The sequence below is a fragment of the Benincasa hispida genome, chromosome 1 (genome assembly GCF_009727055.1).
Source record: "Benincasa hispida cultivar B227 chromosome 1, ASM972705v1, whole genome shotgun sequence".
In the NCBI taxonomy this organism is placed as follows: Eukaryota; Viridiplantae; Streptophyta; class Magnoliopsida; order Cucurbitales; family Cucurbitaceae; genus Benincasa; species Benincasa hispida.
In genome coordinates, this window is record NC_052349.1 from 77,229,309 (window position 1) to 77,242,554 (window position 13,246).

General features: G+C 37.4%; 1 long non-coding RNA gene across 2 annotated transcripts in view; it reads right to left on the minus strand.

The window, feature by feature from the left end:
* Positions 1-9,419: 9,419 nt before the first annotated feature.
* Positions 9,420-13,246, minus strand: part of LOC120081475 — a 42,130-nt gene continuing 38,303 nt past the window's right edge. For both annotated transcript variants that reach the window (XR_005482847.1, XR_005482840.1), the window contains 2 exons: positions 9,539-9,652; positions 9,420-9,434 (listed from right to left, as the gene is read on the minus strand). This is a non-coding gene — a long non-coding RNA (uncharacterized LOC120081475). The remainder of the gene's footprint in view (positions 9,435-9,538; positions 9,653-13,246) is intronic.

Below are 13,246 nucleotides of genomic sequence, written 5' to 3' on the forward strand. Positions count from 1 at the left end.
AATTCCTTCTTGTATAACTGCGTTTCTAGCTCCTCAATCAGACGAATCCCCAAAATGGTAGGCATATTGAATCAGCAACATTTGCCACTCTCACCCATGCAAATTAAATGACCGCCTTCATAGGCAGTAGTTCACAACTTACTTAGGATTCAAGTCAAGTCACCAATGGTCATTCTGGTGAAATTTAAGTCTCTTCTAACAATGGTGTCATAAAAAGAGACTATTCATTTCTTGGTCCGGTCTTATACAAACCCCACTCACATGTTTCCACATGAATGATCATGATCATATCATTTGTAGCACTTTACAACACTTGTAACAACTACAAAATGGGCCGTATTTTTAGTGTCATTAGGATAAGGTACCCAGCCCTATCCATCGATTACAAACCATTTAGGTTATTACTTAAACATGATCTACCTGTATGTCTCCACATACATGTTTAAGTTACATAAAATAACCTAGGATCTTAGTTTATTAGATTGAGTAAATGCACATAAAATAACAATTTGTTTACAGAGGCTTACAACTACGAGAATACAAGAGATTTAGGACACCAATCTCATCAATATCCCATTTGTCCAAAAGCTAGGGGATTGAAGTGTACAATACAAAAAGAATACAAAATACAATAAACTAGTGCATACATTATATCCAGTAATGTCTCCCACTTACCCTACACAATATGTCGCATATCCCGTAAACTCAAACTTTCTAGATGACTCTCTAACACTTTAGCTGTGAAGCCTTCGTAAACAGATCAACAACATTGTGCTCCAAAGCAATCTTCATGATAATCACGTCACCTCGTTGCACAATCTCCCAAATCAAATGATATTTCTGTTTAATGTGTTTGCCTCGTGTATGACTCCTAGGTTCCTTAGAATTTTCCACAGCACCATTACTATCACAATAAAGTGTGATGGATAAAGATATATTTGGAACGACTTCCAAATCAATAAGGAACTTCTCTAGCCATGTTAACTTTTTGGCCCTTCATATCAATTTAATTAATTTTAATTAATTAATCAATTAATATTTTAATGATAACAAACCTAATTTTATTTACTAAAAAGTTTATTATTTTGAACAACCCATAACATAGAAATCGGAACAACAATTCCACCACCTTTTGAATCACCTAAATTGGAGTTTGGATGAAAAAGATAAACAAAAAGAAGTATAACGAAAAAATACTCAAGACGGTAACATGCCGAACTAATCATCAAATTGGACCAATTAGAGAGTGCCACTTGAAACGATAGTGTGAGTGATACATGGTGCATAAAATTTGAATTGGTGGATTTTAATTTTATTAAAAGAAAAGAGAACTAAAAGAAATTGATTTTGTATAAAAAATGAATCGAATACTATTTTATGTTTGTTCAAATGACTAGTCTTTGATGTGGATTCTTGTTTTTTGTTGGGTTTTAAAAGAAATGATTTTAAAAGATATATATTATTATATTATTTTTTGTTTGTGTTTAATGGCTACTTGAGTTTAAATCTCCACCATTCAATTTAACTTTTTGAACAATCCAATGACCCAAATTAAAATCCACCTTTTACCCTTCCCTCTCTTTTTAGACCTCGCATTCTTCAAAATTATTTCAATTTTCACAACTTTATAATCCTCAAAATTAGCAAAAATGCCATCATTGTTACTCTCTTTACAAGCTTCCAATTTTCTTTCTTTTCATCTTATTCTTGAGAGAAATTTCTATTGTATTGTGAGGATTAAAGTGTATGAGCTCAAATTTGTATACTCACTCTTTTTAGAGAGTTTTATTGTGTGATTTAAAACTTAAAAAATATGGTAACGGTTGGATCCTAACCCGTGGAAAGGATCGGGTTTGCTCTTAAACCCATAAAAGGAGCAAGGTAATGGTTTGGCTCTCATCCGTGGAAAGAACCAAAGGAGATTTTTTAATCAAAATCTGAAAAGGTGCTTAGAAAAGTAGATGTAGGTTAAGTTTGACCAAATTGGTATCAGAGCAAGATTACTCATCTTGAAATTTAATTTTATTGATAAGCTTTATTGTTAGAGCATTATGGAAAACTTGATTGCAAATAAAATTGTAGAAGGCCAATCTACCTCTAGACCTCCTTATTTTGATGGTTCAAACTATGCATATTGGAAAGCTAGAATGAAAATCTATTTGCAATCTATTGACTATAATTTGTAGTTAATTGTTGCGAAAGGTCCATATATTCCCATGACAAAGGTTGATAATGTTGATAAACCTATATTAGGAGAAGAGTATGATAAAAATGAAATGAAAAAAATGTTCTTTTAATGCTAAGACTATTAATTATTTGTATTGTGCTTTGAGTAAAAATGAATTTAATACAATATCTGTGTTCCTCCACTCAAGAAATTTGGAATACTCTTGAAATTATTCATGAAGGAACAAATCAAGTTAGAGAGTTTAAAATTAACATACTTTTTCATAATTATGAATTATTTAAGATGGATGCTAACGAGTCTATAACCGATTTGTTTACTGAAGAACCTCTTATTCAAGAGAACCATTGAGAAAGTAAGATCTTTCCAAGCCCATTGTGAAAGAATAAACACATTCACAAACATACAAAAACAGTTATGCATTATAGAGAAAATTACAGCATGCTTTCTTACTAAAACAAAGGGAATTGAGAGACATCCTTTGAAAACTTTTCTTCACGTATTCCCTTGATCTACGTTGGTCAGAGGCAAAGACACGAGGAGCAATCATCTAGCAAAATCTCGCTCTCATTTCAATCAAGAACCGTCTGATCCTCGAACGACAACCATTGACACTATCACTTGATAACCTTGGTATTCTCGAAGTGAGAATTCAGGAGGTGTGGGCTCTGTGTGAATTTGGTAGAGGGAAGGAGGATGTATACGATCAAGCTACACGATCGAGTAAATGGGAGAAAGGATTAGTCTATCGTATAGACAGTGAGTACTCGATCGTATAGTAATCTTTCGCTCTCGTGAGCAATCATCTAGCCATCTCTTGCTATTGTGGGCAATCGTCTAGTAATCTCTTTCTCGCGTGAGCAATCGTCTAGCAAATCTCGCTCAATCGTTTAGTCTCTCAAAAGGGCTATCGTATAGTCTCTCGTGAGCGATCAATTAGTAATCCAATAAATGAAGCAATCGTACATAAAATAAAAACTCTTTCATTTTATTCTTTACTTATTAAAACTGAAAATAACTTCCCACTTGCACAGGTAATGGAGAAAAGAAAAAATCAACTAAACAATTATCACATAAATGTTTTTTATTATAAATAAATATAAAAACTAACTTATCATATTATATTTATAACCTATAGTTTTAATATCACATCATATGTAATATTTAAACCATAGTTCTTTTCTCCTTTATTTAATATAAATTATATTTATATCAATTCCTCCAATTAAACATCAAATGAATTATATCACATATAATTTAACCAATTTAATTATATCATATATAATCAAATTCACTCTTGTTAATTTAAACACTTCAAACTAACCCAAAAACTGATTCTCAACTTGAATCCATTGAGCTACCAAGGGGACTTTATGGACATGTAGCTTGAAGCTCCAATGGTACGTAAATAACTGATTCAACTCTTTAATCATGATATCCACCATCCGTTAACTGCCGAGCACTCCACTAAAGACCAACAACTGCACTTTTTGCACCATAGATATATTTCTGTGTCCATTGGATATAACTAATCAACAGTATGATAACCTTTCACAGATTTCTCGTAAGTACAGCTGGGTCAATTTACCATTTTGCCCCTGTAGTTACATCTAACTTCTTAAGTACCACTATTTCCTCTAATGAACAATACATCATAGTCTTACTATGAGAGAACACTTCTCGGGCCATGAGAAAGTGTGTGGCGCCACATTGTTCAAGCCCTAAAATCAGCCCTTAAGGGAGCAATCTATCTACTTATACTTGCTTTGAGGAAGGAGTGAATTCCTTCTTGTGTAGCTGAGTTCCCAGCTCCCCAATTAGACAAATCCCCAAAGTGGTAGGTTTGAGTCGGCAATCTGGCCACTCATACCCATGCAAATCAAAGGACCGCCCTCCTAGGCAAGAGTTTCCAACTCACTCAGGATTAAGGTCATGTTACCTATGGTCATCATAGTGAAATGAAAGTCTCTGTCATGAACGACGTTATATAACGAGACTAAACATTTCGTGGTCCGGTCTTATACAAACTTCTTTATATAGGATACCCCAGCTTGCATATCTCCACATGAATGATCACGATCAGACCATCTGTAGCACTTTACAACACTTGTAACATCTATAAAGCGGGTCGTATCCGTAGTGTCACCAGGATAAGCTTTCCCTTCTTTATCCATATACTACAAACCATTTAGGTTATCACTTAAGGCCTGATCCACTTGTATGTCTCTACATACATACTTAAGTTACAATGATAACCAGGGATCTTAGTTTATTGATTTGTGGTTAATGCAATTATAATATCCCATATTTCATAGATAATAGTGAAGAAAATATCTCATATGATTACATCACAAATGGATGTTCATACATGTGTTACAAACTACAGAACCCTACGAGATTTAGGGCATCAACCCCAACAATCTCCCACATGTCCTAAAGCGAGTGGGTGTACAAGATAAATACAAGTACAAAACAATAAACTAGGGCACTAAGGCCCAATACAAAATCTCCGCTTGCCCTAGTCTAGCTGCGGACGACCCTATAGACCTATGCTCTGTAGGTGATCCTAAAAAATTGTAGTCGTGAGAGCCTTCGTAAACGGGTTAGCAACGTTATGCTCTGAAGCTATCTTCATGATTATCACATCCCCTCGATGCATAATCTCACCGATGAGATGATACCTCCGCTCTATATGTTTGTCGCGCTTGTAACTCCTAGGCTCCCTGGAGTTCACCACAACACCACTATTATCACAATAAAGGGTGATGAGCCTAGATATGTTTGGAACAACTTTCAGATCAGTCAGGAACTTCTTGAGCTAAACAGCCTCCTTAGCAGCTTCACAAGCCGCTACATACTTGGCCTTCATCGTGGAGTCAGTGATACACCCCTGCTTAGTGCTTCGCCATACTACAACCCCTCCGTTATGAGTGAACATTGATCCTAAAGTGGATTTTCGAGAATCCTTATCAGACTGAAAATCAGAGTCGATGTATCTAGTAAGGATCAAATCCTTATATCCATACACGAGCATGTAGTCCCTCGTTCTCCAAAGATACTTGAGGATGTTCTTGACGGCAGTCCAGTGGTACTGTCCTGGATTAGACTGATATCTACTGACTATCCCCACAGCGTAGCAGATGTCAGGTCTAGTACATAACATCGCATATATCAAAATACCAATGGAAGATGCATAGGGGACCTATCTCATTTCTTCAACCTCTTGAGGTGTCTTAGGACACTATTCATTTGATAATGTAATTCCATGCCAAAAAGGCAATAGACCCCTTTTGAAGTTCTGTATCGAGTACTTGATCAAAATCTTGTCAATATATGATGCCTGAGACAATGCTAGTACTTTGTTCTTTCAATCCCGAAAGATCTGAATACCAAGAACAAACTGAGCCTCTCCCAAATCTTTCATTTGGAATTGGGTCACTAGCCAGTTCTTGACTGAAGTCAGTAAACCTACATCATTCCCAATGAGTAGGATATTGTTTACATACAACACTAGGAATACTACTGAACTATTGATGATTTTCTTGTAGACACAAAGCTCATCAACATTTTGGTCAAAGTCGTAAGATTTGATTGCAGTATCAAAACTTATGTTCCAAGATCGAGACGCCTGTTTCAGCCCATAAATGGACTGATTCAATTTGCAAACCTTTTGCTTGTGATTTTGGGCTATGAATCCTTCGGGCTACACCATATAAATGGTCTCCTCAAAATTACCATTCGAAAGGCAGTCTTGACATCCATTTGTCATATCTCATAGTAATAATATGAGGCAATGGATAGGAGGATGCGGATAGACTTCAACATGGTAATAGGCGAGAAAGTCTCCTCATAGTCAACTCCCTCCACCTGGGTATAACCCTTTTCCATAAGTCTAGCCTTGAAGGTTTACACCTTTCCATCAGCGCACCCTGTTTCCTCTTGTAGATCCATTTACATCCTATAGGTTGAACTCTATCAGGTTGATCTACAAGATCCTATACTGATTTGAAGTACATAGACTACATCTCAAGATCCACGACTTTGACCCATTCATCTCGATTAACATCTTCCATTGGCATAAGACAACAGATCCTCAACCTCGCCATCGTCTACCATAACTAGGATTTCAGTGAAACCTATATAGGGAACAGGTGGGTTCGCAACCCTCCCAATACGTCGAGGTTCTCTCAACTCTTGAAGTGGATTTGACCTACTAGATGAACTACCATCAATAACTCTTGTTTGTAGTAGGCCCTTTAACAACCCTTGTTAAAGTTTCAGTAGTTTCGTTGGAAATTTCATGCAACACGATTTTACTTCGTGGACTGTGCTCCCTCATATGATCCTTCTCAAGGAAGGTAGCATTTTTCGACACAAACACCTTCTTTTCCTTAGGATCATAAAAGTAACCCCCCATGTACCTTTGGGGTAACCTATAAATGGCATACCCTTGAACGTGGTTCTAGTTTCTTAGGATTAGCCTCAAGCACATGTACTGGACAACCCCAGATGCGGAAGTGACACAAACTAGCTTTATGCCCATTCCACAACATCAAAGGTGTTTTGGCAACACTCTTGAAAGGAACACAATTGAGGATATAAGCTGCAGTCTCCACTACAAAACCCCAAAACGAGTTTGGTAAGGAAGCGTAACTCATCATTGACTGAACCATGTCTAACAGGGTTATGTTTCTCCTCTTCGATACACCATTTTGCTGAGGTGTACCAGGCGTTGAGAGTTGAGAAACAATTCCATGTTCTATCATATAGTTCTGGAACTTAGAATTTAAAAACTCTCCACCCCGATCTGATCAAAGTGTTTTAATCTATTTATCCAATGCGTTTTCAATTTTAGCCTTGAACTCTTTGAACTTTACAAAGGATTCTGACTTTCGTTGCTTCAAATAAACATACCCATACCGTGTGTAATCATCAGTAAAAATGATGAAATACTCGTAGCTTCCATTTTCTCGCACATTCATCGAACCACAAAGGTTTGAATTCACTAACTTTAGAGGCTCGTTGGCTCGATAACCTTTTCCAGTAAAAGGTATTTTAGTCATCTTTCCTTCAAGGCATGACTTGCACACAGGTAAAGAATTTTCCTCTAACTCGCTTAGAAGTCCATTCTTCACCATCCTCTCAATCCTATTGAGATTGATGTGCTCTAATTGAAGGTGCCAAAGTTGGTCGTTTCCTTTAGGATAAACCTTAAGTCGTTTATTTTGAGTTACAACAGTTTTAAACATCTCTATGTTATGGAGGGAATTTGTTGCTAACGGCCTTAGCACATACAAATTATTTTCCAGTTTTGCTGAATAAATCTCAATACCATCTTTCAGAATAAACACTTTATTCACCGAAAAGTTGAGAGTATATTTACATTCAATCAAACACTTTACAAAAATTAAGTTTCTCTTTAACTCGGTAACAACATATACATCATTCAAAATGATAAATTTATTATGTAAAGTTAACTAAAGCCTTCCCACTGCCATAGCTGAAACGATGTGCCCATTGCCTACTTACATCGTCATCTAACAAGCCTCAAGCTGTCGCCAGAATCTAATCCCCCTGAAAAGAAGTATAAACATGATTAGTGGCCCCAGAGTCTATAATCAAGGCAGAATCATCATTCTCCACTAAACAAGTTTTCAAAACTTGTAAATCATATTTACCTTGTTTTACCTTGGCCTTAACCTTCTTCTTTTTCTTCAACCAGCAAGGACAGTTCCGCTTCTAGTGCCCATCCTTGTTGCAATGGAAACATTTTCCTTTTTCAATCGGTGTTGGTTGCTTACCTCACTGTGCAGTAGGTTGTGGGTTAGCAGGTGCTTTCCTTACCACCCTTCTTCTTCTTCCACTTAGTAGTGTTAGAAGTAGAAGGTGTAGACTTAGTTCCTAAGGTCGAACCCCAAAGGAACTTCTAGATGATGAAGCAACATTTTCCTCACTAACCTTATTCTCCTTGCTTTTCAACAAGGATTGGAATGTCTGCAACTTGTTGAGGAGAGTTGTAAGGGAATAATCAACTTTGTTCCGCATAACATTGCTGACAAACTGCAGGAAGCTTTCTGGCAACGTTTGCAGAATTATGCTAACCTGGCTGCCCTTATCGATGTGGGCCCTATTCATCTTCACCATATTGAAGTGGACCATCATGTTCATAACGTGTTCTCAAATAGATGTACCCTCCTCCATTTTGGAGTTAAAGATGCATTTTAGAGCTTCATGCTTGAGCTGTCCAGACGGTTGTCTGAACACTCTTGGAGGGAACATAGTTCAGGATATAACCTGTAGTCTCTATTGGATAATCCCAAAATGAGTCAGGTAAGGAAGCGTAACTCACCATAGACCGAACCATGTTCAACAGGGTTTGATTTCTCCTCTCTGATACACCATTCTGCTGAGGTGTACCAGTTGGGAAACTATTCCATATTTTATCATATAGTTCTAGAAATCAGAATCCAAAAACTCTCCACCTCGATTAGATCAAAGTGTTTTAATCATTCTATTTAATGCATTTTCAATTTCAGCCTTGAACTTTTTGAACTTTTCAAAGGACTCAGTCTTATGTTGCATTAAATAAACGTACCCATACCTTGAATAATCATCAGTAAAAGTGATGAAGTATTCATAACCTCCCCTGGCTCGTACATTCATCGGACCACAAAGGTCTGAATACACTAACTCTAGAGGTTTTTTGGCCCTATGACCTTTTACAGGAAAAGGCGTTTGAGTCATTTTTCCTTCAAGGCATGACTCACACACAGGTAAAGATTTTTCTTCTAACTCACTTAGAAGTCTATTTTTTACCAACCTTTTAATCCTATTGAGATTAATGTGTCCTAACCTTAGGTGCCAAAGTTAGGCGTTTTCTTTAGGAAAATTTTAAGTCACTTATTTTGAATTACGACAGTTTTAAACATCTCTATGTTGTGGAGGGCATTTGTTGCTAACGGCTTTAGCACATACAAATTACTTTCCAGTTGCGTTGAACATATATCAATACCATTTTTCGAAATAAACACTTTATGAATAGAAAATTTTAGTTGATAATTACATTCAAGAAAAAACTTGAAATTAAGTTCCTCTTTAAACTGGTAACCACATATATCTCATTTAGAATGATAAATCTATTCTGTAAAGTCAACTGGATACCTTCCACCGCCACAGCTGAGATGACGTGCCCAATTTCAACTCGCATCATCATCTCATTAGCCCCAAGCTGCCACCAGGAACTAATTTCCTGAAATAAAGAACAAACATGGTTAGTGGCCCTAGAGTCAATAATCCACACATAATCATCATTCTCCATTAAAGAAGTTTCTAAAACCAGTAAATCCCATTTACCTTATTTGGCCTTCTTCTTCTTAGCAAAATATCTTGGGCAGTGTTGTGTGGTGGAATGCCACCGCAAAATGATATGTGATGTCTTAATCACGTTACTCGATGATATATGCGATGCTACAAAATTCACTGTAGAATGTCAATTAATGTGTTCGTATAGTTTATGCGTGTCACAAGTATTCTTGCGATGAAACCAAGTATAATTCCACCGCGAGTTTCTCAGAATGATCCGAGGTCGAACACGGGGATTTGCGATGCTAATGCGACAACGAAGTGATATATACGACAGTAAACAAATTATGATTGTAAGGTGCTGAAGAGTAAAATGATAAATGAACAAACAGGTAAATAAATCTGAAGTTGTGCAAGGTGTGTATGAGAGAATGCGGTGGCAAGTCTTGTGGATGGAATCGCAGAATGGGAACGGGTTTGGGGAAAAGAATATCGCAAGTTTGACAATCCTGTTGAGGACACAACTAAGGTTCCGTCTTCCTTTGGCTTACACCTTTTGATGATCGCCTGCGTCACCATATCTCTATGATGATCAGGGATGAACGTTTCCAAACGCAAGGTTGTTTCTATCTCTAGAAATACTTCTTGCTTTACTTAACCCATTCTATCGACCTTCTTTCGAGAGGTGGATTAATAACTTCACTTCTGCTCTCACAGGTCAAGATACCATTAAGCATACATTAAATAAACTTAGTTGACTTCTTCAACATGGATTAACTTACTCGCTCAATCCTTCCCCCACACCCTGGATGTTTAGTGAGTCATGTTAAGAGAAATGGAAGATGAATGCGTTATGGTGAACAGAAAGATGAACATGAACATGATAATGATATTAATTGGTAAATATAAAGCATTTGTTACAGAGATATGAATGAAAGACAGGAAATGAACAACAATCAATGAACGAAAAGTAAGAACAGTTGAGAGCAACGTGTTAATGTCTTGGCACGGTTCCCGATCGGAGCTATTTGCTTGTCGGCGTGATGGAGGAATGAGGTGGAGAACTTCCTTCTCAGGAGAGTTCTCGAGGGAAAAATGTCCTTTGCACATAACTTTTTTTTCGTCTCTTTTTCCATGTGTTTCTCCCTCTTTTGTTGAGTGTTGATGTTGCTATTTATAGACTTTAGCACCTCTTGCGTCAGTGGTCCTGCTCTGAAAAGTTAATTTTTCCTGTCGAGGCTTGGTGGGAATGTCCGTTTTGCTCCACGTTCAATTTGTCAGGTCGTACATCAGAAAAGCTGTACAATTTCAGAAATCCCTAAGAATGCATTGATCCTTTTGTCCACGGGCAATCGTCGCATGAGGTGATACCTGTTACTTGAAAACAATGGTTTGGACATCCTTTTTGCCATCGCAATGCGGTCAACGGGTGTGTTTCCGATACTTTTACAATTTTTGCGTTTCTATGCCAATTTTACTATGTTTGACGCAACTTTTCCTTCCTATTGTCGCATATTCTAAGTAAGATGATATAAATAACTTGTATTTCTACCAGTTATCACACCCCAAAATTTAGATATATGCTTGCCTTCAAGTATATCCTTTACTAAGGCAATTCAGCTCAAGTCCCGTCCTTGCTTTGCGTCGATCAGTTACTCAGAATGCTATTCCTCTACATAATTTCTCAAAATCACTTGTTTCTTCTACCTTTGAACATTTCTTCAGCATGCTCTACTTTAGTGTTAACTTAGACAAACCTCTGCTCAAAGTTCCCTTCTTGTTTCGAAAAGATGTTTTTTTTTTCTTCTTTTTCTTATAAAAAAAATAAAATGCGCCTTTTATGTTATAGTTTGGTTTGCATCTTACCATAGAGATCGTTGATCATGGTTATACTCTTTGTTTTGGCTTGCTCCCACGGGTGTCATGCGAACATCCAACTTTGATTGTGTACCAAGCTCAACTTCAATTTTTGTCCTTTGACCAAGTGTTTACTTTAGTTGGTGAGTAGAGTTGTCTCTTTCTTGTTGTTTTTTTTTTGTTTTGCATTGCGTTGATCCTGTCAACCTACCTTCGTTTTGACTTACCTACACGGGTGTCATGTGACGTATCCAACTACGAGCAGGTTGAGATTTTTTTTGAAAATGAACACATCTGCTTAGACCCTTCCCACCCCCAAATTTAGAGGGTCGGAAGGTCCTTATTGCGTCGTTTTGGATAGAAAAGACAAAACACTTAGTCAAAAGTTTCAAAAGAAGGTTTGAGCAGAGTCTTGTACTAGAGAAGGTAAAGTTAAAACTATTGCGATGAATTGTCTAAGTGTTAGGTAGAAAATGCGCTATATAAAGAAATTGCGTTAAGGTTATGCATAATGCTCATCATAGCAGTGCAAATAACTGGCGCAAAAGAAAAAAAGGAAATACCACATTGAATTAACAAATGATGATATAAACAAAGAGGCTAAGAAATAAGGAAAGATAGTCATTCAATATTTATAAATTGACTAAGTGTAAAATATTGTAATGGCCGCAAACACAAAAATTTCAAAAAAATTGTAGAAAGAAAATACAAAGGTAGGGAAGAAGGTGATACACCCCCAAATTTAAACTTGAGGTGGGGGCTCATTGTGGGGCGGAGGTTATGGAGGAGCTCCAGGCGACGCTTCTTGAAAGAAAAGAGGCTGTCAATGATGCTGAGGAACCATGGGACCATGTAAATATGCGGTTAAGAAGTTGAAGTACTCGTGGTTGTGTTCTGCTAACTGCCTCTGATTCAGGCGAAAAGTAAAGATATTGCATTGTATGTTGATCATCGCCAGGCGCAGCTCTGCATTGCTTTCTCGCAACTCCATGAAGGTTTGGCGGAAAGAGGAGAGTTCTTGGGTTAAGAAGCCTCGCATATCCTCAATGGTAGCAACAATGGATGCGGTGGGGGGAGGTGCCGTCGATGTCTCACCTGCATCAATTTAGGGCTGAGTGGAAGGGCCTGCACCCAAACCGTGTGGGTCATCAACATGTGGCGATGCTCTAGGGGATAGGTGGGGTGGTGATGGTGTTGGGTTTTATGTCCCAAATACTCGTAGTTTGTAAAATGATAAACATGTTCTATTATCAATATACTTGTTATTGATCTCATAAATTGTATGAAAGTCTAAATCCAATAAACTAAGACCCATGACTATTGTATGAGTACTTGAACTTTATGTGGAGACATAAGAGTGGATCATATTCGAGTAAATAGTCAGAATGATCTATGGTACATGAATGAAGTTGGGTACCTTATTCTGGTAACACCATTGGATGCGGCCTACTCTGTAATTGTTACAAAGAGTTGTAAAGTGTTACATTCAATGCGATCTTAATTCATACATGTTATGACATAAGGAGGGGAGCATCCTATGCAATTTGTTTGCATAAGATCAGGATCAAGAAATACGTCACTCTTACTTTATAACGCTGTTTACTGTTTAAGACTGACTATTTCACCTAGATGACCTAGGTAACTCGATCTTAATCCTGAGCTGACTATGAACTCATGTTTATTTGGGATTGCCCTTAGATTTGCATAGTTGAGGGTTGGCTCAATAAGACTCCCATTTCAGGGGTAAGACTGGATAGATAGCTGGGGACATAGGGTGCAAGACGGAGTTCACACCTATCCGATTTAGGGATAGAAGAAAGGTTGTTCTCTCAAGTACTGAATCCAGGTCTTGAATAAGGGGCCCCACCCTCTCACTGGGCTGAGAGAGTTTGGTTTGGTGAT